Source organism: Akebia trifoliata, chromosome 12, assembly GCF_017979445.1.
Source record: "Akebia trifoliata isolate Shusen 1 chromosome 12, ASM1797944v1, whole genome shotgun sequence".
Classification (NCBI taxonomy): Eukaryota; Viridiplantae; Streptophyta; class Magnoliopsida; order Ranunculales; family Lardizabalaceae; genus Akebia; species Akebia trifoliata.
In genome coordinates, this window is record NC_141386.1 from 25,444,672 (window position 1) to 25,452,881 (window position 8,210).

The window sequence follows — 8,210 nt, forward strand, 5'->3', positions numbered from 1 at the left end:
AAGGTGGGTAGCATGGCATATAATTTTCTATTTGATTTTGATGGATCATACAATTAAGGTTATTTGATTATTTTAATGTAATTATTTTAGTAAATAAATAAATGATGGTGCACACATCTCTATTTTGTAAAATTTATTTTGACATACAAAAATTTTGTTTATTGTGTTCTTTGCTAAGAGGTATTATCAAATTTCACTTCGATGTTCAAATCTAATTTTAAAAGGACATGATTTTGACTCAAATTATTAGAAGTCTTAATTATATATTATTTTTCACTGTTGATTTATAATTTTAAGTTTTGGAAATACAGTAGTCGTCCATTTCAACACCTTAGATCAAAACTCAAAAATTAAAAAAATTAAATTAAATTTTTTTTTTATGAATATGTTTTTTTCTATAAAATCTAGAAGGATGTTGTACTCGATTGTCAATGTAATAATCTATGTGAGCCCAATTACTTTTAGTAAGATTTGAAATCTTACTAAGTTAATAAGGAAAGTATTTTTGTGTTTTTATTTTATTAATTTTTAATAATAACAAGTCAAAGTAGCTCGTTAGAAGTAGTGAGTATTTGTCTCAATTTTCATACTCTTTACTTTAACATTTGACAATAAAGAGTTTGTTGGACCCAATTGTTGTTGCTTAGTTCTTTATAATAAAGAGGATGTCAAGTTTAAAGAGTTTGTTGGAGTTGCTCTTAAGGATTTAATATGATTGCTCTTCATGTACTTTGAGTTATATTATTTTTAGTAATTATACCGGCATTGTGTGTATGCATATTTTCTATCGCTTTCTGGTTATTATTAGACAAGATCCATCTTTTGACCCCAAAGATATGCACTTTCGAATAATTGTGATTTATTATAATACTCCTAACCATAGTTTAAAATGTCATTTCAATTCAATGTTTGGATTTTTGAAAAAATTGAAACGATATCGAAACATTATGAAACATTTGAAACATTAAATTGACCTTCTAAAAAAATTCATTGATAGAAAACTTTGGTCAAGGCACATATCATTAGTTTAAAAGCACATGATTTCTCAAATATTTATAGAAATACGGGATCTTTTATCTAAATAACCCCAGTCTTTGGGAAAAACTAAAGTTAAGGGCATGTCTTCGATCAAAATATTACTACTGCCTTTGTTATTTTTAGAAAAGAAGGTAAAAAAAAATACTAAGGAATCCAATGATGTAAGTGTAACTCTGACGAATCAGCGATCTTACTTAGGTTCCTCTCTCTTTCTCTTCCTTCTTCATCTCTCCCTATTATATTCTTCTTTCTCTATTTTTTCATAAAAACAACCGAAACTTGGCATATTTTCGATTTCAATCACATTTCTTGTCGGGATATTTTGAAAAAGCGAAATGTTTCATACGAAACATTACGAAACAAATCGAGATTTTGAACCATGCTCCTAAGGAAAATATTAGTCTCAAATGTAATTCGAAGCTTGCCATCAAATTGAGTGGTTGATAAAAAATCATTTGAATGGAATAAAGGATAAATAAGAATTGAAATATGTATAATGATTTTGTAATACTCCCCTCTGGCACATGCCCCCTAAGCGCCCATCACAGAATTGTAAATCCTTTGCCTCAAGATACGTAGAACCATAACTCTTTTTCTTTTGTATCCCAAGGCAAATGATCTATGATTTTGTGATGGGGGCGTGTGTTAGAGGAGAGCGTCATATTATCACGACTCTTAAAATAAATGTTCAAGGAAAGTGGACTTCAGTGTATTTATAAGTGTAAATTCAATCCTTGATTGTAACCAAATCTGAGCCACTTCTCACTTCTAGCTATTTTTGGCTTCTACTTATAATGTATTTGCCACATGATAATTTCAATTGGAAAAAACACTTTTCAACACTAATTGAAAAAATATCTTCTTTGGACATATTGATACTTATTAGAAATTTTCATCTTTTTAGTCATTAATTCTATATCTTAGAACTATGATAATATGATGCTCTCCTCTAACAAACGCCCCCCTACACCCCCATCACAGAACTGCGGATCATTTGCCTTGGGTTACACAAGAAAAAAATTCATGGTTCAACATACCCCGAGGCAAATGGATTACAGTTCTTTGATGTGGAATAGGGGGTGTCATATTATCACGACTCAATAAATAAAAGCATTTTTGTTTGGAAATTACTTCACATTAAAGTTTCGTTAGATTCCCACGAACCTCATATAAGTGGGAAACAATTCTATGGGCCATTTTTGGCTTTCTATTTTTTTAGGTGTTTTTCATAATTTGATTGATTAGTCCCTTAATAGTATCTTGTTATTTCTTTAACTGTTTAACAAGATTCTTCAAAACACTTGTGAGGTGGCCCACTTTCTTTGTAGAAAAGTGGTTGGTATCTTTTGTTGATCCAATGATTTTGATTGATTGATGGATGACTATGAGAACTATACGTATGGAAGATAATAATGGAGAATCAACTTTAATCGTGCAAAGCAATGCACATAGAATACGTTATGCAAAGATTGCATGTTTTGTGAGGATCACAGATATGTTCGACATATCATTTACTCAGTAGGTCCCACCGAAAGGTCCTTTGAATCAAAAAGAAAAATTGGAGAAACCCTATGTGCTAAATCTTATCTACCCCTCATTCATGGTACATTCTCTCAATTTGCCCCATCGGTGGAGGCCTATAAAACTATTTGGATGATCAAGTTAGTAGGCATTTTGACAAAGTCCAAGCATTTAAAAGAGAAATTCTATACTTTACCTTCAAATGGTTTCTTATTCTAGAATTTAGATTACCTAAATGCATCACAATTTTTCATTGATTATATCATGCTTTTTGACATTGACACATGGCTCAATAAACATGTGTCGACATCCCTCTAAGTTGGTCCTTCCCATCCTATTGTGACCTAGACTAACATCTTCTTGTCAGTTTTCATGTCTCACTCAAATTACATTCTCGACAGATTATTCACTTTGTCACTCTAACCATTCTGGCACCCAATTGGTGGTCATTCTTCTAAACCATACTCATCCTCATCTCATTATAATAATAGAACAAAAAATAATATTTTATAATTAAAAAAAAGTTAACTAACTTAGGTTTTTGACAAGAATACTCTCACTTACCCATCCATCTTTCACTAGTCATTAAAATAGATAAATTAAGAGACAAAATTTATCTTATAAGACTTAAAATTTTCAAATTTAGCTGATTTTTTGTGAGGATGGTCACAAAAAATTTAGCTGAAACTTCTAACCATTTCAAAAGTGATTTATAACTTAACAATAAAAATTGACGGTCCACAATTCTTCAACTTTGTAAACCAATTTTGATGGGGTTAGAAGCTTCAGATTGGGTTGATTTTTTGTGAGAATGATCTCCTCACTATAGAGATCATCTTCACAAAAATCAGTCCAATCCAAAACTTTTCAGCCATATAAGACAAATTTTATTTTCCAACATTGTCCCCTTAAGATTGTTTGTCGAACGCTAGGTTCAAAAGACAAAAGTCTGGACAAAGCGTTTTGTCCTATATGGGTTAAAAGTTTTAGAATGAGTTGATTTTTTGTGATGGTGAAATTTCTAACCCTAGTTTATAAGTTGAAGAATCATGGATCATCAATTTTTACCGTTAATTTGTTATCACTTTTTATGGGATTTGAAGTTTTGGAGTGCTGATTTTTTCTAAAGATGATCTCCTCATTATAAAGATTATCCTTACAAAAAATCAGCCCCTTCTGAAACTTTTTAGCCATATAAGACAATCCTTTGTCTAGAACGTTGTCTACTGAATGTTGTTCTATATTATATATAAGGGAATGCTAATGTGGTAGACCTCATGGGGGGACATTAGCATTGTCCAACACATTTTTTTTCAATAATACCCCTCCTTATTTTTTTTTTTAGTGAAAAAGACAAGGGCATATTAATCTTATACACAATATATTATGTTGTCATTGATTGTCAAAGCATATACTACAACAAAAAAAAAAAAAAAAATATATATATATATATATATATATATATATATATATATATATATATATATATATTTAATTCAAAATATTTAAATACTCATGACATTTATCATATAAATAAGCATTTATTGTGTAAAAGACCAATACACTCTTATCTTTTTTACTAAAAAAATAAAATAAGGAGTGTTATTATAAAAAAAAAGTGTTGGGCAATGCTAATGTCCCTATAAGGTCTTGAATGTTTTGTCTTTTGGTGAAAAAAACACAGGTATGCTAGTCTTATACACAATAAATACATTTATTATGCCATTAATAAATGCATTTATTATGTTGGCATTGATTGTCAAAGCATTTACTACAAAAAAAAAAAATTAATAATTAAATTCTCATAACATTTATTATGTAAATAAGTATTTATTGTGTAAAAGATCAATACACATTTGTCTTTTTCACTAAATGACAAAATGATGAGTAATAATATTGAAAAAATATATGAGGAATACTAATATCCAAGACATCATAGGGACGTTGGCATTGTCCAACATTTTTTTTTCAATAACACCCCTCCTTGCTTTATATAAGGAAAATGTTGCATGGACCGAAGTCTACATTTGGACCACGTAGACTGTCACATTGGTCCAATGACAATTCAACCTCTTGTTTGTCATGTAAATTGAGCTTGAAAAAATAAATCCTCCCCAAAAAAGTATTTTTTGACGTTGGATCTTGAGTTTAAAAATGGATAGTCATTGAATTCTTAAATTTAAAATTTAAATTTAACAGTGAAAGAATCTCTTTTTTTCAATTCTGATTTTTTAAGAGTGCATAAAATTTAATGCTTTACATACATATGGCACTCGATGGTGTATTTAGGCGCCATGTTGACATGTGGTCTATAGAGATGGATGGCCCTTCGGTCCATATAACTACATCTCATATGTATAGGATTTTGTAAACATGTGCGTCATAAGGCCACCCGTTAAAGTGTAATAAATACACTTTGAAAATTGGAATCTGAGGGTATTTCGATAAAAAGAAATTTTTTTAAGGGCATTTTTTATACAAAATTCAATCTCTAAAGTGTATTTATTGCACTTTAGCGTTTGCCCTTAAGGCACAGGACAAATAATAAAGTTTGTAAAGTTTGAAGTGTATTCTTGGAATGGGATGTAGGACAGGATAAACAATAAAGTTGAAGGGCATTCTTGAAAGGGAAGAGAAGTGAAAAAATAATAAAATGAAAAATTATCTTTGATATGCATAGAGAAATTAAATCATAACAACTCTTTATGTAAAGTCACCGTTGTATTTTATTATATAAATTAGAGTTTGCTTATGCCTATCAACATGGGCATTCTGTTTAGGGTTATAAGGGTGTAGAAAAGGAAAGACAATAAAGTTAGAGTAGTATTGAAAATGGGTAGTAGAGAAAATACAATAAAGTTGGAAGGATATTCCTGAAAAAGGGAGGTGGAAGAGAAATGACTATAATGTTGGAAGGACATTCTTGCAAAGGAATAGAAGAGGAAAGAAAATGAAGTTAAACGTTGTCCTCTAAATTTGTAGCAAACTTAAATCCCAACCCTTCTTTATGTGAGGGATAAAAGGTGTGGGATCTACTCTTTTATTATATATAGATAATAGGTGGCATGAACAGACGCACATATATTCTAAAAGTTTTATTGCAATTAAAAGAATTGTAAAAATAAAATAAAATAAGAATGTTTTGTAATTTTAAAAACTATGGTTCTAAGGTTTTGGAATTGTAATTTTATTAATTTTTTATAAAAATGACCTTTATAGTATTAAGTTTAAATGAAGAAGTGGAATATCTTTTGCCATTTAAATTTTGGTGTCAAAGAGTCGAACCATTTCATTCTGCCTGATCTCATTATAATAGTAAACTAAGCAACCAGGTGATAACTATGATTTCAAGAGATATACTATGCACATCTTGTTTTTAGAGAACTAAAAAAAATAAAAAATTGAGTGTTAGTTTAAACAAATTATTTAAAATGAATTAATGGGTTAAATTAAGGATATTTTGTAATTTTAAAAGATTAATTAATGTAAATTTTGCCTTAACAACCCACCCTTCTCATTCATCTAACAACACATGATCAACACTTAAATTAGATCTAATTATTAATTACTTAATGTTGGATTGGATTGGATTGAATTTCGGGTCTAATTGACAACCCTAATTGTAAGATAAATTCTAGATCTCAAAAAATGGTGAAACTCTCTCACCTAAATCTTGAGTTTCTTGATTGTTTCATTGGTGATTCTTGAGTTTCTTGATTGTTCAGTGCATGTCCCCAGAACTAGGGATCCATGCACTAACACATATGATTCTGCATAACAAAGATCTCTCATTGGTATTTTCTCATGAATTGTAGAAGATGGTGGTGGCTCTGCTAGAGCTGATTAGTTCAAGACATCATCGAACGTAGTTTAGAAAGATAAAGTAACTCAAGATGCCTGTTTTATGGATCGGGTCAAACTTCAAACAACTTCAAATCAATTTTGACATGAACTGAGAAAATCTCATGAATTTCTACAAAGAATCGCATTTTTTTCCCTTAATAATCATAATCTAGATCAAAAGATACAACAATCACAAAATATCATTTTTCTAATTAATCACAAACATTTTAAATCTTAATAATTATTTAAATATAACCGAGTCTTTAAAAAAAGGGCTGAGTTGGACAAACAACTCGGTTTTCAGGCGAGTCAAATAGGATGAACAATTCACAGTAGAAAGGCAGCCTCCAAGTCAGTTCCAACCAGCCCATGTTAACTTGACTCGGTCCACAAGAACTAAACCTGATATGATTTAAATACCATTTATAAACCATGTTCATACACAATGCTTACAAAGGCACCAATCCAACTCAGCATTCCATCTTATTCCAGCAATTGGCCTTTGAAACACAATTCATAACACTTTCATTAACCAAATTTTGATTCAAATAGGCCATATCTAAGACCCAAAATAAACTGGAATTTGGGGCAACGAGTTGACTCGGCCCATTTTTCTGTGTGTGTGTGGGGGTGTGGTACGGCTAGGCTTTTGAACCCACAGCCTCAAAGTTGCATTGCAATGTGAAGCTGAACCATGGGCTCAAGCCCTTTTTGACTAAACATGCCTCTTTTTTTTATGCTTGCTTATGTCGAAAATTGGAACTAAGCTTCTTGATTGATAGAAAACCAACAAACATCAATAAATGAAGATTTGATAAATGCATCTACTCTTACTTAATTCAATCAAAATTAGATACATTTAGTGTTGTAAGTTGTAACCATATCTCATCAGTAATTACATGAAAAACATATGACGAGCCATCCCATAGTGTCATTAAAAGCAGCCACCGCTTTAAGTGTGTTTTCAAAAAGTAGGGTTAACATGGTAATCTTATGTAATTTTTTTGTAGAAGATCGTGATCTCAGGGATTGTTAATCAATTTTAAACCATAAGGGTGTGTCAAACATTCATGAAAAATTGGACCAATATCCATACAATTAAGAAATTTACGGGGGAATTTAGCTGCTTGAATATCGTTGATAAAATAATGTTTATTTTGATTAGAAGTAAATTTTTTGCGGACTTGACGGTTTTGCTTGGTAGTTGGTATTATCTCTGAAATAACATATTTATCAATATTTTTCTACTTTTTCTCTTTAATTTTTCATCACCCTATACTACAAATAAAAGATTAAGACATTAATTTTTCTTCTTCCTCTTAAATCTTTTCTTTCTTTTTGTTTTTTTCTTCTGGTTTTCTACAACCATAACCTGCTGAACCAACTATCCAAACCATCCCTACAACTTAAAAATCATCCTCCACACCTGCTGTATTGCACTTTTACAGACATTGTTTAAACCTTAAAACTTTTACCCTACACCTGTTGTCCCTACTACTATAGCCCCAAACACAGACCCCTCCATTCCACTCCCCAACTCATTTCCTAAGTTTTTTTTATTATTATTATTTATTTATAGTTGTTGAAAAAAAATTCTAAATATTTGAACCCAATTATAACACCAATCTTCCAATAACTTCAAACTATTATTGAAATCCTTGAAGAAATCAAAAAAATTCACATTGGATTTATGATCGAAATCCTAAGCAAGTGGAAGTCCAATCTTCCATTGGCATCCCCTCCCTTCCTATTTGAGGGATTCAGTTTTGTGGGATTGTGATTGCCTTGGAATTTTAATATAATTTTCA